The 24597-nt window shown below is 34.5% G+C and overlaps 1 pseudogene; it reads left to right on the forward strand.

Moving 5' to 3' along the window:
• On the forward strand, positions 1-22111 carry LOC114745305 (uncharacterized; annotated as a pseudogene).
• Positions 22112-24597: the final 2486 nt, after the last annotated feature.

Below are 24597 nucleotides of genomic sequence, written 5' to 3' on the forward strand. Positions count from 1 at the left end.
ATGGAAAGAAACACAGGAAATGGAAAGGTGGTGTGCGTCACTGGTGCTTCTGGCTTTATAGCTTCGTGGCTCGTTAAGCTTCTTCTTCTTCGTGGTTACTCTGTCAAAGGCACTGTTCGTGACCTAAGTGAGTACTCTCCATCTATAACCACTCACAGTTTTTGTGCTTCGCTTGGTTTCTTAATCATAATTTCTGGCAAGGAGTTTCCATAAAAGTACTTAATTAGACGTGGACGTGTCATGAGTCCCACGTTGAGAGATTACCTTGAAAGAGATGCCTTGTAAAGGCTTGGGCTCTGCTCCAGCGGTTAGCTTTTTAGTACATGTGGTTCTCCCTAGCACTTGTGCTCCTTAGAAGATGCCATTTTCTTATCAAGCAATTCGGTTATGTTGTTTCCAATATGTTTTCATCATCATTATTTTTCTACAGATGATTCAAACAAGACAGAACACTTGCTGAAACTGGAAGGAGCAAAGGAGAGATTGCAGCTTATGCAGGCAAATCTGTTGGAAGAAGGTTCCTTTGATTCTGCTGTTGAAGGCTGTGATGGTGTCTTTCATACTGCATCTCCTGTTTCTCTTGCCGTCAAAGTGGACCCTCAGGTTCATATATATCACTCTAGGGCGTCATTTACGTACAATAAATCCTTGGGCACTTGCAATTCCTTTATACAGAGTTAATAAGATGCAAATCTGCACGAAAGTTCTTGCTTAGGAAAATTGTTGCCTAAATTTTTTTGTTTTTTGGTAGGTTTAGGTCGTCTCAAAAGTGTTAAAATGAGCCCTTACCGGTAAAATTATTAACTGTTAGTGTTTTTTTTAAACAATCAATGCTAATCTTTTTAATAGGACGGGACAACACTATTGTTACGTTTGAAGTTTTCAGGGCAACATCAAACCAAAAAAAAAACTTCCTGGTGATATTACTCTTGAGCAGAAATTTTTAGAGTAAATTTGTACCTTAACCGTTATATATGTGTGTGTATGGTATGAATGGCTTTAAACTATTTGCTAGCTAGTCATATTGCCTAGTATTTAATTCATAATTCATTAAGTATGCATTGTAGTTGCTAGCTAGTCATATTGCTTAGTATTTTAAATGGTTTGATTATATAGTAGCTTTGTTGATTTTAGGTTGAGTTTATTGATCCAGCAGTGAAGGGAACTCTCAATGTTCTTAAATCATGCGTGAAAACATCATCTGTGAAACGAGTTGTTCTAACATCTTCTGTGGCTGCAGTTTTCTACAATGCAAAACCTAGAGCTCCCGAAGTTATAGTTGACGAGACATGGTTTCAGATCCAAGTATTTGTAAGCAAATAGGTACGTACGTAGGTTCTACTATTGTTAAAACTATTGGTAGGATTATCTGAAAAGACTAGGTACTTGTATGGGCCATGCAGTTCCGCAATGCCGTTCAAGTTACCACTTTGATCTTTATATAAAATTACTCATAGCAGAGTTCTTGTTGGTCAAAAAAATAAATAGGAAGAATTTCTGATTCTAATATAAGTACTTGTAAGGTGATTAATGATCGTTTTAAAATTTTATTGTTATTTAATTCTGGTTAAAAAATAAATAAAGAGAGATAGAAGTCAGAATGATTTGTTGAAGTACAAAGAGAGAAAATTTTTTGATAAGGATAAATTCAAAATTTTTTTATCATCGGTTAAATACACAAGTCAAAATGTGAGAATAAGTTACGAGTGACTTATAATAAGAATTACAGTGTACTTCTTTTTTTTTTCTTCATAGAAATGGTCAGGATATGTACTTTCTAAGACTTTTGGCTGAAGAAGCTGCATGGAAATTTGCAAAAGAAAACAACCTTGAAATTGTTACTATCAATCCGGCAGCGGTAATAGGGCCTCTCTTGCAACCAACGCTTAACGCAACTGCTAATTTTGTCACAAATCTGTTGAACGGTAATTTTCATTTATTATTTACCTTCATTAACACCGCAGAGTGATTAGCTACCACTAGTGCCAAAAAAAGAAATGGCGCATTTCTACAATAAGGCTTTTACCTTCATTTCTTATTTTACTTTAATGAACAGGACAATATGCTTGCTTAAACCTCTTGATTTCCTTACACACACGCATGTATGTATCTGTGGGATGGGGGCATATGAGAGTAGCTAGAAAGTGAACATGATTCACTTTCTTCGACTCTACTCGTTCTTTATATTCTCACTCGCTATCTCTAAATAGTTGACATTGAGAGTGAGGGAGAGAGTTAAAATCAATTTAAAACAATAAATGTACAAGGTATATTTACTCATAGGTCCTTAATATAGGATCCAATTATTAAGTTGGTTTTGGTCCTAAATATAGACTCATTTATTATGTTATCAGTTTCCTCTAAACTATCCCTATGAATAATTCTTCAACCATAATCAAGTAGAGGAGGGAGATAGATGAGGGTATTAAGAAAGATGAGTGTTTTAGGAAAAATATATCACATTTCTTATAATTAACTAACTTACCTAACTTCCTTAATCTAATCAAATTAGTTAATGAGTCTTTAATTAAGGACCAGAGGAGTATTTGTTTTTCCTAATATACTCTTATTGATGAAGAGAATAAATAAAGATGCAATAAATAAATTAAAGAGGAAAAAAATATATTGGGATAAAATTAGAAAAAACTCATTAAATATTTGAACAAAAGTGAATGTTATCTTATAAAAAAAAAATCCTTTTAAGAAAGTTCAGCTTATATTTTGAACTAGAGGTAGTATATAACTATGTACAGAATATGAACCGATCCACGGACTTGCACTGTCCAGGAAGCAATATAATAGTATAATGCCATGCCATTTATAAACCCAGTACTACCTCTAATCTTTAATATAAGAGTCAAATAACTAATTCAAAAATATTAAAAAATTAATTAAGTTAGTTATATGTAACAAATATATACTAACTTTCATAAACTACTCTCTTTAATCATATGTATTGAGATTACTTCTTTGTAGTAGTTTCTTACAATTGATAGGAATATTTTGAAACAAAATTATAAATTTAGGAGATAAAATAATTAGAGCTTAATATTTAAACCAGATTAAATTCCCAATTTTATTTTATATTGAGGACAGAAGGAGGTAGTACTATTTGTAGTAAGAAAATATGATAATGCTGATTGTTGTAATTGTCATTCCTTCCCTTATTCCTGGTCGATGTAGGTGCAAAGACATTTCCAAATGTTACTTTTGGATGGATCAATGTGAAAGATGTTGCAAATGCCCATATTCAAGCATTTGAAATTCCTTCTGCTAATGGAAGGTATATTTTGGCTGAGAGAGTTGCACACTTCTCGGATGTTGTGAAGATTTTACATGACTTATATCCAACACTGCAACTTCCTGAAAAGTAAGTTCAATTATTCATTTTCTAGTACAGTACTACCTTATGACTAATGGAGAGAAATTTAAAAAAAAAAATTATTATAAATATTTATATTTATCGTTTTTTTAAACTAATTTGTCTGACTTATAAATTAATGTATAATCTAATGATATACACAAGTAAAATATGCTATAAGTAGTCATTATTTAGCTTTTTTAATCTTTCTAAATTAATCAACTGGATCTTATGCTAAGGAGAGGGGCAGTATAATTTTAAGAACAAACGTAATACACACTGCTCCGCATGTATTTTTCTCTAATGTTTTTGTAATATTTGTTTCTACTGATGATCTGTGACAGTATATTTCAATTTATCAGTAAAGATCATAACATGACTAAATAAGTGTTTTTTGGGGATTCCAGTAATAATTTACGGGATATGAAATAAATACGCGAATAAATAGTTTTGGGATGTCAATCATGATCCCAGACAAAACAAGCACTTAACTACTATTATGAGAATGATATGAGGTTCTCTCTCTCCTTCTCTCTCTAAAAGAGGGGTTTATCTCTATTTTTCTCTTTGTTTATTGCATTCGAAATTGAAAAAGAGGAATGAACACAGAGGGAAACATATAAAATCATTTTTGTATATTGTACATTCAACATATCAATGGAATTTTTTCTTTTTTTGAGATGAACAAATTACTAATTTTATTTCTCAATTTCTCAATAAACTTATCAGGTGTGAAGATGACACATTGATGCCAATGTATCATATTTCAAAAGAAAAGGCAAAGACGTTGGGGATTGAATTCATTCCGCTTGAAGTGAGCCTCAAAGAAATGGTGGAAAGCCTCAAAGAAAAGAAATTTGTTGACTTCTAAATTATTTTGAGTCAAATAAGTATATTTTTTGAATCATGTTTTTAACTAAGTTTGTTGTCTTTAATTTTACAAAGCCAATCTCTATTGTAAGAATTTAAAGCAAGCAAGCATGTTTTAGGGGCATCATTTTAGTCCTAAATGTAAATCACTTGTAAAGAGAAACATTGATCCTAAATGTAAGTCATTTTTAGCATATTTAATAATGCTTCTTTTCTAATTTTATTGTGCTTATTTGATTCTCGTTGAAAAGAAAGAAAGAAGAAAGAGATATATGAAAATGATTTGTAAATATAAAGAGCAAAAACTTTAATAATGAGGGTAAATTAAAATTTTTATCAATTTAATACAATTTTTGATATGTGATAATATGTTACAAGTAACGTACATTAAAGAGAGTAGTATATTGCATAAATATTCATAATAAATAAAGGCCACAGCTGCAAATTAGACTTTTATTAACATTAACTCGATGCAATATGGAAAAAAAGATATTTAAGATGACCTATCAATTTTTGGAAGGGTTAAGATGCAATTTTGACCATGATCTTATTTTTCAAGTGTAATTTTGCTTCTAATTTTTTAGTAGTGCAATTTTGACTTTGATCTTATTTCTCATGTGCAATTTTATCCTTGATCTTTTTTTCTTGGGTGCAATTTTTTCTTTGATCTTTGGGTGTAATTTTGATCCTGAGGGATAAAATTTCACCAAAAAAAAAGAGATTAGGGTCAAAATTGTACAACTAAAAAGATTAGGGACAAAATTGCATCTGAAAAATAAAATCAAGGTTAATATTGCAACTTAATCTTTTTTCCAATTGTAAATATAAAATGATAATTAATCTCGAAGGCTAAAGTTGCATTAGATCTCAATTGACTAATTTGAGTAAATTCAGAAAATTAGTTAAGTTAGCTTTTTGTAATAAATAAGTATTCTTCTCTAAAATATTTTTACTAATCATGTATATTAATTAAAACTACCATTTCATGAAAAATTTAACATATGTAATTACTACAAAGACTATCTTAAGAAAAATAGATAAATAGGAGAAACAAGGTGAATAGAAATATTATATTTATAACCAAATTAAATATTAAACTAACTTTTATGCTGAGCACTAAAAGTAGTTTTTTTTTTTTTATTGAGCTGAACACCGAAAGGAGTATTTAATACTTGATATTACTGGATTAAATCGAAATATCATTAAAACTCAATTGGGGGATTTTCTTTCCCCCTCAAAATTGAAATTCCTAAGTCTAGTCTATTCTTGTCAGAAGAGAAATTGAGTTAATTTGACCAAAGTAAGTATTACCTCTAATCTTAAATATAAAATCTAATTTGTAATATAATTTACACTACAAATTAATTTTTATATTTAGCACAGGAAATAATATTAACTAAAGGACAGAGCACAAGCATACACAATAATATTGATTTTTTTAATTAAACACATATATTGATTAAATGATTTTAACTTTAAATGCTTTTTTGCCACAATTTTAACTTTAATATACTTTAGTTTGTTATTTGATGAAATGAAATTAAATTAGGAAAAATCGTAATTAAAAACCTTGGAATTTGAAAAACGCAGATAGGGATCATTGATAACTTCATTATGGCTTTTGACAATAATAATATGTCATGAAGTTGTCAAAACCCATAGTGAAGTTGTCACGGGTCTTTATCTGTATTTTTCAAATTCTAAGGTTTTTTTTTACAATTTTCCCATTAAATTATATAATTAAATTTCATTTTATATATTATTATCTGTTACTTCAATGTATTTAAATAAAATGTTGTGCACTTAAAAAAGTTTGTGTATATACGCTCAATATTAAAATTTATTCAAGATTTTTAATATAAATATATAAAACATTCTAAAATATAGTGGATATGAATTATTCATGTATTATTTAGATAAAATGATATGAGGTGAAAAAGAAAACAGAGACTTGTTTAGAGCCATTTTTTATAAGTATTTCTATCAAGATATTTGGATTGAAACCAGAAACTAAATTCTAATTTTAAAAGTAATTTTATAATATATAAAATAAATAGGTGAAAAAAATTTTATGTAGACTTGACTAAAATTATCTTTTGAAAGTAAGCACGTGATGTGCCAAAAATACTGTTAAAAATATGCTTTCGTGCAAATTCAGATAAAAGTTTTGTACGTAAATTACTTCTAAAATCTCGAAGGCAGAGAGCGTAACGGCCATTCTAAACAATGCTGAAGCATCTGCATCTAAAAAGGTGCGATCTTTCGTTGAATTTTCTTGAATCACCTATGTTATTTGGTAAAGCGTTATTATCAGAAACTGATTGATTTGCAGATTCTATAATAAAAATCCATGGATGCAAAATCTGAGTGGGACCACGTGTCTGATGCACTACTCTCATTCACCCGGCGACCCCACTATTCGTCTTGTTGCTAGATAATGATAACGATGGAGATAAACAGGGGAACACTCTCGATCAATCTGGAAAAAAGAAAGAAACGGTGGCTTTACCAAAATTGAAGAAGAAAGAAAGACAATGAGCAGCAACCCAGGAAACGGAAAACTGGTGTGCGTCACTGGGGCTTCTGGCTATATTGCTTCATGGATCGTTAAGCTCCTTCTTCTTCGTGGCTACACCGTCAATGGCACTGTTCGCGACCTAGGTGAGTGCTCTCTCACATTGATCTCCTTGAATTTACTGAAATTGTGCTTCAGATTGTGCGTAATTGAACGCTTGTTGAAGACCCAATTTTAGCTTTAGCTTTCCAGTCATTAGAAGGGAAACAGTGCTGGAAGGATGGGCTTTTTATTACCTTTTGAATAACTATTTTGCAGAGATTAACAAGTTAGTTAAATTATTTATTTATATTTTCTTAAAATATTATTTTTTAATTATGTATATTGACATTATACTTGATGAAAACTCTTTTAATGTGTATAATCAATAATGATACCTTAAAGGAAATGATTATAAATTTGGAAGATAGAATGAATTGAAATCTTTTATAAATGTTATCCAGTTTTGGTTATACATACTTTTTAATTTCGGCCCCCTCGTGCTTAAATGTCTGGCCTGCTTTTAGCTGAAAGGATGTTATAAGACTTTACCAAGCAGTGATGGTTTTGCTACTCCCTGCAGATGATTCAAGAAAAGTGGACCACTTGCTTAAACTTGATGGGGCAAAGGAGAGATTGCATCTGTTTAAAGCAAATCTCCTGGAAGAAGGTTCCTTTGACACAGCTGTTGAGGGGTGTGAGGGAGTGTTTCATACTGCGTCTCCCGTTGTTTCTAATGTCAAAGACCCACAGGTTCCTATCATTCTTAAATTGTTGATAATGACTTGAAGTTGACTGCGATTCGCCTTCAGCTGAGCATTCTGTCTTGGACGCTTCGAATTTTTTGAAGAATCTTAGAGGCGCTTTTCATTATCTTTATGGTTGGGGGGAAGAGGGTAGAGTCAATGCATTATGACGAGTTATTCTTTCCATTTCTAAATGAGAAATTCAGATATTATTCTTGCCTAAAGACACAAAGATCCTATAATAAAAAAAACCAAAAATTGAATAGTCATTGTATCTGGTAAAGAGGCTATTAATCTTCCAAATACATGTATATAGACTGTCATATTGGCTTTTTCCAGAAGCTTTTCCTTTTCTTTGGCCTCGGCAGATAATAAACTAACAATCAAGATGATATAATCCGATGAGTTCACTTTGCACTCTTAGACTTGAAGTATCACAATTATTGTGTTTTACTGGCTAAATTTGGGAGTCCTGTGCCAAAAGCATAGTAAAGAACAGAACACCATGTCTTAAGTGACTGCAATTCATGATATAATTGGCTAACAGGCCAGGAAGTTCGAAGCCATCACTACATTTTCTGTCCTTTGCCTCTTCTTTACTGGACAAATGTACTTTAGAAGAAAAGAAAGTAGCTTAGGTCTTTACTCTCAGGAACAATTTGGATCTCCTTATTTTGATTATTGATGGGCTCTACAGTGGCAAGGTGCTGTCATATCTATTCAACATTTTATGACGTGTTTGTATGTGAATTTTTATTAGCAATTTGGTATCTAATGGCATGTATAAACTCGGACATAATTATATTCAAGTTTGAATTGTATGAGTTCACATAAATGACGACTTTGATAACCATATAAATTACTATTTTAGTTATTTTGAAAGATATGGTTGCCTTATTTCAACTTCTGACGTTTGTTTTCCTCCTTTTAGATTGAACTTATTGATCCAGCAGTCAAGGGAACTCTTAACATTCTCAAATCATGTGCAAAATCACCATCTGTGAAACGAGTTGTTTTAACATCATCCATGGCTGCGGTTGTATGTAATGGAAAGCCTAGAGATCCTGAAGTTGTAGTTGATGAGGCATGGTTTTCAAACCCAAGTTTCTGTAGGGAATCTGAGGTATGTGCCTAAGCTGACATTAAAATGAATTTTGTAATAATTGCAGGTGGCCCATGCGATTATTGTGAATACTGCAAGAATTGGGATTTCATGTTTCTGATTTTTGCTAGTAGATCTGTTCTGCATAAAAAATATATATTGTTTGATTGTTCAGTTATGAATAATGTCCTTGTAATCTTGAGATCAAACACGTGTATGTCACACGGAGGTTAACCCTAGAGTTGCTGAACTATTTCAACAGTTCTCCTTTTTTATTTTTCTTTTAAAAAAAATTAAATGATTACAATTCAATTCTTAAAATCCGATTCCCAACACATGCATAGTATTTTCACAATCCTCTCAAGTTTCTTCTTGTTAATATTTTGTTCTTTCAGCTTTTGTATGTACTTTCAAAGACTTTGGCTGTAAATGAACCCCCTTCTTTTTCACATGATAACATCACTGTATCCCTTTCTTCCTCCCCCCCCCCAAAAAAAAAGGAAAAAGAAAAAAAAATTTTGTGTGCTGAATGTTGATTGCGCTAATGTGCTTGTCCCAACTTCAAATGTATGCAAATACGATGTTTATTATGCTCATTATTTCACAATCCTCTTCAATTTCCTTTTGTTCTTTCAGCAATGGTATGCACTTTCCAAGACATTGGCTGAAGATGCTGCCTGGAAATTTGTAAAAGAAAACAACATTGACATGGTTGCTATCAACCCATCATTTGTAATAGGACCACTCCTCCGGCCATCGCTTAACGAATCTTCTGCTGCAATTTTAAAGCTGATAAATGGTAATTTCCATGTAATCAAAAGAATCATGCTGTACAGAAATCCTGCTATTTGATTTGTCCTAATCTTAATTACTTCATATCTTTTTAAACAAATTGCTTTTTCCAGCTCCAGTTAATTGACAGGGGAAAAGGAGTGAAAATGCTGAGATACAAATGGTTGTTTGATGTAACTCGTTATTGACATTATTCCCATGCGTGTTTGATGTAGGTGCACAAACACTACCAAAGATCACTGGTGGATGGATCAATGTGAAAGATGTTGCAAATGCCCATATCCAAGCACTTGAGATTCCCACAGCCAATGGAAGATATTGTTTGGTTGAATCAGTGGCAGACTACTCAGAGGTTTCAAAGATCTTGCAAGAATTGTATCCAAGATTACAACTTCAAGAAGAGTAAGTCAACTATTTCTGTTATTTCATCGATGCACATATTTAGATCTTCTTTTGCTGCGCAGACAGGAGATTCACCTCCCCTGTATGCAAAAAGACTATTCAGGGATTGTTACCTCTTTAATATTGGCATGCTAACATCTAGTTTCTTCTGACTTGTGTGTGAGACCTTCTCTATTGCTTGAAGAGCTAAAAGCATCCATTGCTTCAAGCGAATGACTTTCAGGGACGACCAAGAATGTGCCCATGCCTTATATGAGCTTTGAAATTCATCACGATTAAGCCAAAAATGCTAAAATTTTCTTGACTTGGCATCATGAGATGCGTTGTCCAACAACTAATGGCCTGCTGTGTCTTCGTTCAACTATGGATTAATGAGTTGTGTGCTTAGCTTATTTTTTTGGAACAGAAGTGCTTTCATGATGAGTCATACAAAAAGAGAAACCAAAAGTCCTAAAGGAGAAGGTTCAGTATATAAGTGTAAATACATGAACCACCATGAACTCAAAAATCATCTCATGGGTTTGGATCACTGTTGAGCATGGGCCTAAGTATATGTATGAGCATGGGCCTAAGTATACGTATATTAGAAAGAAAGCCAAAATGTAGCCCAGTTTATGAGGGCGTGTGTGTGAGTTGCGTGACAAGGGTATTTGTGGTTTTAGCCAGCAGGTAGTTAGAGAGGAAACGAATATAAGTCACGGCTAGTGGTATGAGAGAGGCATGAAAAATGATGAGTGGTTTATGAGGAGAGTGGTGCTCTTGAATGCACTAGGTCACTAGTTTCTGTGATTACATCCTTCCGTTAGGATTTCCCCTGTGGATTGTTCTCTGTTTCATTACGTAATACAGTAAATTTGGAGTCGTTTCCATCAATCACCAGCCAGTTTGCCCACGAATTTGTCTCTCTAATTGTGCCCATAGCTCATAGTCTGATCCCTCATGAGTAAGTCTGTAATCTCACTAACATATATGCTAAGCGGATGGTCTGTGGAGGATTCTCTAACAACAAGGTTCAAAGGCTTCAATGGAGTCTCCTCTTCTCTCTGATATGTTTCGGCTTTCTCCTTCCTGTGAAGTTTCTTTCTCTTCTTTCCCCCTGAGATTTTGTGCGTTACTGTTCTTGATTTATGCTAGTGTGCTTATACTCTAACACGGTTTGATGAGGAGAGAGAATAGTATATGAAAACTGAATAATATTTATTAAATAGTAATGCGAAGAGGTGTGTTTATATAGAGAAGAGCTGCATAAATATCAGTACAGCTGTCACCTAACTAAATCTAACTAAAATAGTTATGTTACCCTAATACCCCCCGTCAAGCTGGAGATTGAATATTTATCATTCCCAGCTTGGAAATGAGTGTACAAAAAGGAGTAGGAGATGGGGGCTTAGTAAAAATATATGCTAGTTGATCTTCTGACTTGATAGGAAGTACATGAATCAATCTAGTCTAAAGCTTTTCACGGACTACGTGACAATCTATCTCAATATACTTGCTGTATTCGTGGAATGTAGGATTGGCTGCAATATGTCTTGCTAATTGATTGTCACAATACAAGGCACCCGGAGATGAATGAGGAATACCAAAGTCCTGAAGTAAGTAACGAAGCCATTGAATCTCACAAGTGGTTGCTGCAAGCGCCCTATATTCAGCTTCATAGGAAGATCATGAAACGATCTATTGTTTCTTAGAAATCCATGTAATCAAAGCTTGATCCAGAAAACCACAAAAACTTGTAATGGAAGGTCTTGTATCAACACACCTAGCCCAGTCTGAGTCACTAAGTGCTTTCTTCTTCATATCCAAATTTGCAAGAAAAAATAATCCAAGGCTTGGTGCTCCTTTAATGTGACGTAAAGGAAATATCTAGCCTTTTGTTGGTAAGATATAGAAGCCTACTAGTCAAAGTGCTATAAGGAGACCTATCATCTAGAAGTGGACTAGAATCTTTAGTCAATTTAATATCTCTATCCATGAGAGTTTTCACAAGTTTAGAATCAAGAAAACTAGTGTCAGATAAAACATCCAAGGCAAATTTTCTCTGACAAAGAGAAATTTCGTTGGAACTCCTAGCAATCTGAAGCCCAAGAAAGTATTTAAGATCACCTCAATCCTTAATCTTGAAAGAAGAATATAAAAAAGCTTTGATTTGATTAATCTCATTCAAATCAGTTCCACTCACAATTATGTCACCCACATAAACAAGTAATGCAGTGAATGAATTATCAACATTCCAGATGAATAAAGAGTGATCTGCCTGTGAGTAATGATAGCCACATGAAATAAGGGCTTCTGAAAGTTTAAAGAACCACTGCCAACTCGCTTGCTTGAGACATAGAGGGACCTCAATAGTTTACACACCTGAGTTAGAGAAGAAACAGGAAGACCTGGTGGAGGAAGCATATAAGCTTCTTCATTGTGATCCCTATGTAAGAAGGCATTATTGACATTCAATTGCTTAAGATGCTAATTATCAGCAGCAACAAGAGTAAGTAACAATCTAACAGTGTTTAATTTAGCTACAGGGAAAAAGTATCAGCACAACCAATACCTTTTATTTAAGTATAACCCTCAACTACTAAACATCCTTTATATTTGGTTAAGCCACTATCTGTGTTATATTTCGTAGCAAAGACCTACTTACAACTTATAGGCCGTTTTCCATGAGGTACTTCAGTTAACACCCAGATTCTATTTTGTTGTAAAGCATCAAGTTCAGCCTCTATAGCTTTCTACCAGCCCTCGTGTTTAATAGCTTGAGAATAGGTATGAGGTATATCATCAATAGAAATGGATAAACCAAAGTGTCAATGATTAGGGGAAAGTTTATGGTAAGAAAGGACATTAGAAAGAGGATGATAATTACTTGCCTCCATAGAATCCAGTACAACTGATACACATTGAAGAGAATGATGATAATCTTGTAGATAAGAAGGTAGTCTTTTGGGTTTACTGGAACGTCTAGGTTGAATAATTGGTTGAGGCAAAGAAGGAGAAGATGTAGATGAGGAATCAGGTTGAATAGAAATAGTATGAGAATTATCAGAGAAGTCAAGAGAAGGAAATTTTTAAGGTAAAAGAATAGAGTTTGATAAAGCAGGGGAATCACAGTTAAATAATGGGAAAATGGATTCAAAGAAGTAAACATGTCTAGAGGTAAGATTTAGAAAAACAAAACCTTTAGTACCCTGTTTAAAACCAAGATATATACATTTGGAGTCTCCTTTATCAGTCAAAGGGGAAACAAAACAAAGACATCCAAATACTCTTAAAATTGGTAAAATCAGGAATTTGATTATATAATATTTCAAAAGGACTCTTATTATCTAAAACAGGCGTAGGAAGACGATTTATGAGATAAATGGCATATGACCAGTAAACTTTAAGATGAGATTAAAACTCTAACCACATTTAAAATGTGTTGATTTTTCCTTGCAAACCTTACTATTTTGTTCAGGTGTTTCTACACAAAATGTTTGATGTATGATACTTTTGGTGCCCATAAAAATCAGGTAAATTAAACTCAGGACCATTGTCAGACCGAATGATTTGAACAGATATATGAAATTCATTTTCAACAAAATTAACAAAATATTTAACTTGTGTAGAAATCTCAGATTTATGTTTAAGAAGGAAAAACCCATGTATATCGAGAAAAATCATCTACCATCTTTAAAAAATATTTATGACTGTGTATAGAAGGTAAATGATAAGGACCCCATTTATCAAAATAAAGTAAACTGCAAATTTTAAAAGTTTTTGTACTGCTTACCAGAAAAGGAAGCTTTTGTTGCTTGGCAAAGTAACATACATCACAACATGAAAATGAAGAATCATAAGTAATACAGGGAAACTGTTGAGCCAAACCATGTAAAGTATTCTTGGACAAATGGCCCAAATGAAATGCCACAGATCAAATGGTGTATTAGATTCAGAAGCAGTGGAGATATTACTAATGAGATGGGATGTTGAATCTGCAGTGTGCTTCATGATATATAGCCCTTTAATGACATCAGCTGAACCAGTCATCTTCCATGATGAGAGGAGCCTTATGAGGCAAATTGATTTCTAAAAGGAAACATCACAACGAAGAAAGTAAGTTTAGAAACAAAAATGAGGTTGAAATGAAATTCTGGAATATAAAGTGTTGTGAAATAATGCAATATGTGTGTCAAATAAAGTCCCACATGGGAAAGATGAGAAGAAGTCTAAGTGTATAAATGAGATCAAGCATCCTTGGGGGAGTAAATGGGCCAAGAGGGAAGTGGGCCTCGCGCACACAACAACAGGCCATCAGGAGGGAAACGCAGTTGTAAACCGGCGATTTCCCCCCCTGCGCGTGAATTAAACGCGGTAAAACCTCATTTTACGAAAATTATTTTAAACTTTGTTGAATATTTTTTTAATAAAATTATGCTTACCAGAAAAGCCTTATTTTGGACCTGTTAAAAGTCAAGAGGCTTACTGTTTCGTTTTGTGGCCGACCGGACGCGTCTCGCGAGGTGTAGGCGAACGTTGTGTGCACCAACGTTCGCGTTGTTCCGTCTCCAACGGAACCTTACGTTGCTTCGGTCGTACCCGCTCGGCGAAACAGAGGGATGCGTCCTCCGGTGATGTGGCCATTCGCGCCTATATAAGGGACTGTCCAGGCAGCGTGATAATACACTGTTCCATCCTCTTCCTCTTCTCTCCCGCTGTGTTTCCTGTTACAATCGCTTTCGCTGTTCTGCTACCTTGCTTCGCAGGAAGGGTTCGTTTGATCCTGGGGAGTGCCGCTGCCTGTTACACCGAGGGGCTGCGGAATATCTCTCAAGGACAGTGTCCTTGTGACGCGACTCGAACCGGATTTGCTGTTCCTCATTTGCTGCCGCCAACAATCTTGAGAGATACCCTGAACAATGGCTGCAAACAACGATGCTGCTAGCTCCAGTGCTGTTCCTGTCAGCATTCCCCTGAACGTCCTGGCAGCCATACCGCTTCCTAGGCCATTCCCTGACACATCCAAGATAGAAATGTTTGATGGAAGCAACTTTAGGCGGTGGCAAGAACGTGTCTACACAATTCTGGACATGCATGGAGTTGTCAATGCGCTAACTCAATCAGAACTTGCTGCAGATGCTGATCAAGGACAGAAGGATATGTGGCACCAGGCCAACAAAGTATGCAGGCACACCTTGATCAGTACACTCTCTAATGATCTGTTTGACATCTACAGCGTCTACAAAGAGGCCAAGCAAATATGGGAATCATTGGTTCTCAAATATACTGCTGAGGACGCTGGGAAGCAGAAATTTGTGGTCGGAAACTTCTATAGGTGGGAGATGACCGATGACAAAGACATCAAGCTTCAAATCAATGAATACCACAAATTACTGGAGGAACTTCGGGCTGAAAAGATCAATCTTCCTGACGAGTTCATCGCTGGGGTCCTGATTGAAAAGCTACCAACCTCATGGAACAACTACAAACAACAACTCAAGCATAAACAGAAACAATTGTCGCTTACCGGCTTGATCACTCACATCATCATTGAAGATACCAACAGAAGGACAATACAAGCAGCGAAAGAGAAAGAGACGGCTGCCAAAGCAAACCTAGTGGAAACAAAACCACGCAACAAGAGGTACGACCCTAACTCAAAGAAACAGAAAAATAAGAAACCTGATTACAAACCCAAAGGCACTAACTCCAAATTCAAGAAGAAGGGCAATTGTTTTGTTTGTGGCAAACCTGGACATTATGCAGCACAGTGCAGGAAGAGGGCTAAGGGAAGTTTTCAAAAGGATGAAAATCCTCCCAAGCCAAATGTGAATTTGGTTGAAGGAGATGACAGCGACAATGATGAAGTAATTGCTGCAATGCTTTCTCAGGCCCTCCTCATCTCTGATGTGAGAAAATGGGTGGTAGACTCTGGGGCTACCAAGCACATATGTGCAAACAGGGAAATGTATACCTCCTTCGAAGAAGGGGAAGATCAAATTTATCTCGCTGACTCCCGAACTGCAAAGGTTCAGGGAAAGGGAAAAGTGGTGCTGAAACTCACATCTGGGAAGTCTCTAGTGCTAAATGATGTTCTGTACGTGCCCGATATGAGAGCAAATTTAATTTCTGTGGCTCTCTTGGGAAAGGCTGGGGTGAAAGTGTCATTTGAGTCTGACAAAATTGTGATGACAAAGAACAATGTTCTTGTGGGGAAGGGTTACTGTAATCAAGGTCTCTTTGTACTGAGTGTCGATATGAATGATAATGCATCTTCTTCTGTTTACTTGGTTGATTCTTATGATCTATGGCATGCTAGATTAGGGCATATTAATAGGAAATACATCAAAAGGTTGCAACACCTTAAATTAATTTCTGAAACTAAAAGTAATAATATTGGTAAATGCGAAATTTGTGCAGAAACCAAAATGACGAAAAAATCACATTTTCCTACACAAAGAGAGACTGAGTTATTGTCATTAATACATACTGATTTAGGTGATTTGAAACAAACAGAGACTAGAGGTGGTAAAAGATACTATATCACTTTCATTGATGATTATTCTAGATACACTAGGGTGTACCTGTTAAGAAATAAAGATGAAGCCTTTGAAAAATTTATCTTATATAAGGCAGAGGTAGAAAATCAACTAAATAGGAAAATTAAAAGAGTTAGATCTGATAGAGGAGGAGAATATTTATTACTAAATGATTTTTGTGAAAAAGAGGGAATAATACATGAAGTAACACCTCCTTACTCACCTGAATCTAATGGAGTTGCAGAAAGGAAAAATAGAACTTTAAAAGAGATGATGAATGCTTTGCTTGTGAGTTCTGGTGCACCTGATAACTTATGGGGTGAAGCCTTGTTATCTGCTTGCTTTTTACAAAATAGAATACCTCATAGGAAAACTAACAAAACACCTTATGAGTTGTGGAAAGGTTTTGTACCTAATCTTAAATATTTGAAAGTGTGGGGGTGCCTTGCAAAAGTTTTATTGCCTGATTTTAAGAAAAGAAAAATTGGTTCTAAAACTGTTGACTGTATGTTTATTGGTTATGCTCAACAAAGTGCGGCTTATCGTTTTTTAGTTTTGAACCAAAACACAATTACTGAAACAAAGGATGCTGAATTTTTTGAAAACATTTTTCCATTAAAAGTTGAGCATATTCCCAAAGGTGTTGAAAATCCTTCTGCCTCTTTCCAAGAAAAAACAAATCAAGTTTTGACTAAAGAATTACGGAGAAGTAAAAGACAGAGAAAGGAAACATCCTTTGGAGATGATTTTTACACATTTTTAGTACAAAATGAACCTAGAAACTTTTATGAAGCAATCTCTTCTCCGGATGCAGAGCTTTGGAAAGAAGCAATTAAAGATGAAATAGACTCCTTAAATAAAAATAAAACTTGGGTTTTGGTAGACTTGCCTTCAGGAGCAAAACCTATAGGTTGCAAATGGGTCTTTAGGAAAAAATATTTTCCTGATGGAACCATAGATAAATACAAAGCACGGCTTGTAGCTAAGGGTTTTACCCAAAAGGAAAATATTGATTATTTTGATACATTCTCTCCTGTTACAAGGATATCATCTGTTAGAATCCTTATTGCTTTAGCATCAATTCATAAGCTATTTATACATCAAATGGATGTCAAAACAGCATTTCTAAATGGTGATTTAGAAGAGGAAATTTATATGGTACAACCTGAAGGGTGTGCTGTTCCTGGGCAAGAAAACAAAGTATGTAAGTTAGTAAAATCTCTATATGGCTTAAAACAAGCACCCAAACAATGGCATGAGAAGTTAGATCAAGTTTTAATGAGTGGTGGTTTCTCTACTGTCGAAGTAGAAAGATGTGTTTATACCAAAGTTATGAATAATGATTGTGTGATTATTTGTTTATATGTGGATGATATGCTTATTTTTGGAACCAGTATGAATGTGGTGCTTGAAACAAAAATGTTTCTTAATTCAAATTTTGATATGAAAGATCTGGGTGAAGCAAAAATAATCCTAGGTGTTAAAATCACAAGAAATGAAAATGGCATCTTACTTTCTCAGGAACATTATGTTGAGAAAATACTGAGAAAGTTTGAACATTATGATGAAACTCCTTTGAGTACCCCTTATGATGCTAGTGTGCATCTAAAGAAGCATAAAGGAGATCCGATTGCTCAATCTATGTATGCACAGATTATTGGGAGTCTGTTGCACTTGATGAATTATACCAGGCCAGACATAGCATATGCTGTGTGCAGATTGAGCAGATATACTCACTGTCCAGGCAGTGAACATTGGGAAGCTCTGAAGAGATTATTACGATATCTGAAGGGTACCATGAATTATGGTATACTATATAGTGGATTTCCCGCTGTATTAGAAGGATACAGTGATGCTAATTGGATCTCAGATTCAGACGAGACAAAGTCCACTAGCGGTTATGTTTTTACATTTGGTGGAGCTGTCACTTGGAAGTCAGCCAAACAAAGCATCATAACTCGATCCTCAAGGGATTCTGAGTTAGTTGCTATGGAATTGGCTGGTACAGAGGCTGAGTGGTTGAAAAACTTCTTAGCAAATATCCCATTGGGAGACAAGCCAACGCCATCAATATCATTACACTGTGATAACCAGGCATCAATAGCCACGGCCAAAAATAAAACATTTAATGGCAAAAGCAGACACATTCGATTGAGACACAATATTTTAAGGCAGCTGCTAAAGGACGAGGTGATCTCAATCGATTTTGTGAGGTCAGAAATGAACCTAGCAGATCCATTAACAAAACCCCTAGGGAGGAAACAAATTATCGAAACATCGAGGGGAATGGGACTAAAGCCAGTATGATTACGACAGCGATGGCAACCCAACCTTTGTGATTGGTGATCCCATGAAGAAGGTTCAATGGGTAAGAACAAGTCGCTCGTTAGTACTGCTAGCACTAAACCAAAATTACTAGTCCCTTCCTATGATGTGTGAGAAAGTGCTAGATTGCATATTGGAGGGTTGAGCAAAGCTCTTAATGATTTCAAATCCTACGGGATGGTGTATTCAGTGCAGGTACACTTAAATGAAATCACCTCTACGAATGTGGAGTGGGGCCGCTCCTATGAGATCATGGCAAAATCTCTAGAGCATTCGTTATGCACCAGGCACGCGCACGGCCGTTATAACGCGCAAAACCGTCGTTAACAGCGGAAATGTGGGGGTATAATCTGACTTTTAATGCCTCTAGTACACGCCGAAGAGATGACAGTTCATAGAAGCAGGCTTCACTGGCATCTCTGTGTACTAAGTGTTATCAGTCTAGGTCTAGTTCATAGTCGCAAGAACCACTAGATACAATGATTATACCCATGTGTGTAACTCTGGCTCTTTATTTGACACATGTGGGGGATTGTTGTGAAATAATGCAATATGTGTGTCAAATAAAGTCCCACATGGGAAAGATGAGAAGAAGTCTAAGTGTATAAATGAGATCAAGCATCCTTGGGGGGTAAATGGGCCAAGAGGGAAGTGGGCCTCGCGCACACAACAACAGGCCACCAGGAGGGAAACGCAGTTGTAAACCGGCGATTTCCCCCCCTGCGCGTGAATTAAACGCGGTAAAGCCTCATTTTACGAAAATTATTTTAAACTTTGTTGAATATTTTTTAATAAAATTATGCTTACCAGAAAAGCCTTATTTTGGACCTGTTAAAAGTCAAGAGGCTTACTGTTTCGTTTTGTGGCCGACCGGACGCGTCTCGCGGGGTGTAGGCGAACGTTGTGTGCACCAACGTTCGCGTTGTTCCGTCTCCAACGGAACCTTACGTTGCTTCGGTCGTACCCGCTCGGCGAAACAGAGGGATGCGTCCTCCGGTGATGTGGCCATTCGCGCCTATATAAGGGACTGTCCAGGCAGCGTGATAATACACTGTTCCATCCTCTTCCTCTTCTCTCCCGCTGTGTTTCCTGTTACAATCGCTTTCGCTGTTCTGCTACCTTGCTTCGCAGGAAGGGTTCGTTTGATCCTGGGGAGTGTCGCTGCCTGTTACACCGAGGGGCTGCGGAATATCTCTCAAGGACAGTGTCCTTGTGACGCGACTCGAACCGGATTTGCTGTTCCTCATTTGCTGCCGCCAACATAAAGAACACCAGTAAGATAGAAAGAATTAGAGAAAGTGATTGTGCCACTATAAGTCACAGTAAAGATTAACAAGAATACGAGACATGCTAGTATATGAAGAAAATAAAGATAAGGAAAAACAAACATGATTGGTGGCTCCAGAATCGATTATCCAAGAGTTATAGAAAGAAGGAGCAGTGATATGAGAAGTACCATTAGCAGAGATGTGATTAATAGAAGCTGAGGTTTGGGGAGATGATTTGTTAGCTTGAACAAGAGCTAGCAATTTTTGATATTATTCTGGAGTGAAACTGTATGATTGATTAACACCCTTAGGAGGATCAGTAGAGTCATTACCAGATAAAGGAATAGTAGATGAAATAGCATTCACAGAAGAGTTCCTGAACTTAAAGCCAGGAAGAAACCCATGTTTACGATAACATGTAGCTTCAATATGCTTCATTTTGCCACAGTAGGTGCATTGCTTAATTGAAGAAGATCCCGATTTACTCGAACCAGCAAATGGAGGCCGTGTAGCCTTACTCAACAAAGCAATAGTGTCTGTATTCAGATACCTAGCGCCCTTTCTTGTTGGGAAACTAGTGAGAAAACACGATTGAGAGTAGGCAGGGGATTAATTATTTGACAGCAAAAATATCACTTAATCCTTTCAAGAAACGAATGACACAATCGTGATCCATATGTTTCTTAAAAGGATCGGTCGCACCACAAGACCACTTAGGAGAGTAAGAACATGGAATAACAGGTCGCAAGGTGAGAAAATCATCCCAAAGTATCTTAAGCTTTGTGAAATAGTCACTTACAAACATGTCTCTCTGCTTCCAAACTGTGGATTTCCTCTTGTAAATCAGCCAGATGAAATATGCCATTCTGGGAGAAGTTGTCCCGCTTCCTAGACATTAGACGCATGATCAATCCACAATATACTTTGTGCAATCGGTGGTGACAAAGAACAAGTGATCCAAGATGATACCATCGTATTCTATCTTTCCCAGGAAGGAAAGACCGGATCCATAGGGGCAAGCACTTGAATTAATGAATCAGACTTTATTTTTAGACATGAGGGCCGTCCACATTGCCCGGGCCCATGAATGGTAATTAGGGCCAGACCGAACTGTTGAAACTAAAACAATAGACGAATTGTCATTTGGGTGCAGATAAAGTGGACTTGCTACATTCTGAGTAGCATGGAGAAGAGTAGAAGAAAATGCTCTAGTAGATGAAGAAGAAAGAGAAGAAGTCTGAGAATTAGGAATAGAATCACTTGTGATGAAAATAAGAAGAGGAAGAAATCAAGAAAGAATTAGAATGAAGAAAGAATAATCGTTGTGATGAAGTAATCGAGATCAGAGTTGAATACTCCACACCCTGAAACGGAGGAGACGAGATCGGAATCGAATACTCTACCCTCTGAAATAAATAGAAAAGATGAGATTGGAGTCTAATACTCCCGCTCTGATACCGTAACACGATTTGATGAGGAGAGAGAAAAGTATATGAAAAGGGAATAATATTTTCTAAATAGTAATGCGTACAAGCGTGTTTATATAGAGAAGAGTTACAATTATATCTGTACTGTCACCTGGTTAAATCTAACTAAAGTATTACTTTACCCTGATATACTCCATCTGATCTTGACGGGATAATTAATCATACCTTTTTACTTTTACTTCTTGTTATAAAGAGGAGAGAGAGTTTTAAATGTAAGAGAGGAGAGAATTTTCCAATCATATTCTTTAATAAGGGTAAAATGAATGAATTTCATCAATTTAAGGCACTTAAACTAACATATCTTGATTTGTATGGGTTAACAATGTCTTGTATTTTGAATCAAAAGGAGTATTTGCCTAATTTTCCTTATCAATATGTTTGGAATCTGAGACTATTTTCCTTGAACTTGGTGATAGTGGATTTTGATTATTACTCGTAATCAAATTTTTGTTTGAGTTTTGCTTATTTTAATTTTTGACTTCACAATAAATCTCGCCAGGCATGTGAACAGTATGCCCTCAGTGCCAAAGTATCAGGTTTCCAAGGAAAAGACAAGGACGTTGGGAATTGAGTTTATTCCGCTGCATGCAGGCCTAAGAGAGATTGCAGAAAGCTTGAAAGAGAGAAACTTTTTTAACGTTGAGCTCTGACATGTAAAGTCTCTTTGCCTATTAAATGTCTGTAACCATATCTCTGTTGTAATATGCTAAAACATACTCCCTCTCTTACTTATTATAAGAGATATTTGATGTTTATAGTATGTTTTCATATATAAAAGACACTTAAAAGTTGTCTCTATTTTTTTGTATTGATTTTTTATTTTACCCATATTTATTTTGTCTCCAACTCATACTCTCTCTCCCTCCCACTTCTCTTTTTTTAATAATTTAATTGTTCTCTATCATACTCTCTCTCCTTATTAATAGGGGTATTGTTGAAAAAAACATTATACTTTTTACACATTAATTATCCTTAACTAATTTTAACTGTTTTTTTATCAACGTGATTTGGTTATTTGTCTCTTATAATAAGGAATAGAAGGAGTACTATGAGCCATTTTATACCATGTTGAAAATGTATTAAATTGATAAAATTTTGGAAAAAAGACACTAAACTATCCTAAAAAAAAAAAGACAAATAAGGATAGGTGAATTTTAAAATTCAAAATCAAACCCTAAACATTATTTTGGAATTTTCAAATCTTGTGAAATGACAATACTCTCCTCATTCTCAATGACTATTTTCATATAATTATTGACTATTTTAGTTTAACTATTAATTACTTTTATTTTTAAAATTCTGGTGATTACTTTTATCTAACTATTGACTACATAAAGTAGTAAATAACTAAACAAAAAGTAGTTACTAGATCTCCATTAACGCTTAATATATTTTAAAAATTTTTGAAATAAGAGCAGTTAATAGCGAAACTAGAGTAATCAATAGCTAAATAAAAATAGTCATCAAAACTTTAAAGATAAAAACAGTCAATCATAATACTAAAGTAATCAATAGCTAAAAAAGAGTAATCATCAGAGTTTTAAAAACAAATATAGTCAATAGTTAAAAAAAAAAAGTTAATTCATAGGGAAGATTAGTCATTGGAATTTTAGCAACTGGTCACCAGAGTTTTGACAGCTAGCCACTAGCAGGGTTGCCATTGCTGGAGTTCTGGTGGCTGGAAGTGTTGAGGTGGTAGTACTAAAAAAATAGTAAAAGGCATATGTGTAATTTTACAAGATTTAAAAATTTCAAAATAGTACCTGGGATCTAAATTGAGAATTTGAAATTCACCTACTCTCATTTGTCCTTTAGTATTTTTTTTAGAGTATTTTAGTGTCTTTTTCTTCATAATTTTTCATACTTTCTCCTATTAAATAAAGGGTGTAAGCACATTTTTTCTCACCTATTTTTTTTATTATATTTAATATAAAATTAGAAAAATGTCATTAATTATACTATATATAATTTATATTTAGAAATAAATATTTTTTTCCTACAAGTAATTTATGTATAGTAACATAGTGGTACAGCTAGTACCTAAGATGCTATAGCATTATTGTTAAACAATGCTTTTTTAAATTGAGCCTAGTTGATTTTTTTCTCTCGTTCATAGTATAAGAAGTTAACCAACTTTTCTCACATGTTAAGAAATAAAAGTTTAATCATTAAATATGTCCTAAAATAATGAATTTTTTTATTTTATCTCTAGAAAAATGATGAAATTTCCTTTAATGTCATGTTTTTATTATCTCTCATTTCTTTTCTATATTTAATAGGCACAAATGTAATCCTAATAGCGTCTTATAGTTTGAACTACAATTTTTTTTGGGCCAACTTCTTATATTATGAATAAGAGGAATTATATTGTACGATCACGCGAAGGACATGTAATAAGTTGATTTTATGTTGTTTTAAAATTATTTTTAGGTAAGAGCATGGTAATTACCTATCAGTGATTTCATTCCTTTAGTTTTCATTCTCTTCAGTCTTTGACAAGTTTGACGGCTCTTAAAATTACTTCAAAAAATACTTTCATATAAGTTAAGACAAGTTTTTTTTATATACTTATCTTGTACTCTCTTCTTTCCTTAAATTTTTTTTATATACTTATCTTTTACTTCTTTTTTTTATATTACATACATAAACAAATTAGTTAAAGAAAATAATTATGTAAAAATTATAAATTTTTCTCAAAAATGCCCTTACTTATGAGGGAGAAAGAGTATAAAAGAGAATAAGGAAATTATTAAAGTAAAGATAACTATGAAAGAGAGAGAATGTGTGATGAAAAGAGATGATAGTCTGAAAAATAAAATAATAATACATTAAGAATTAAAATAAATAATTAATAAGGATAAAATAGAAAACTAGTCAAGAAATTTTGAAACATTTTGCAAATGTTTCTTATAATAGGAATACGATAGAAGCAGTAGTTGTTTCCTAATAAAAAGATATGGACGGACTACGGCATAAGACCACTTCCGAAAAATAAGTAAATAATAAATTTCGTTATAGAAAATGATACTTAAGTTTATTTTGTAGATAGGTTTTTTTAAATATATATTAAATAGAGGTGAATTTAAAAAGTTGTTATATCTTAGTGAAGAGTTAATGTAATTTAAGATTTTTTTTTTGGTATGTACTCTATGAAACATACTAAAAGTATCTT

The sequence above is a fragment of the Neltuma alba genome, unplaced genomic scaffold (assembly GCF_004799145.2).
Source record: "Neltuma alba isolate B1F8T4 unplaced genomic scaffold, ASM479914v2 tig00004601_pilon, whole genome shotgun sequence".
Lineage (NCBI taxonomy): Eukaryota > Viridiplantae > Streptophyta > Magnoliopsida > Fabales > Fabaceae > Neltuma > Neltuma alba.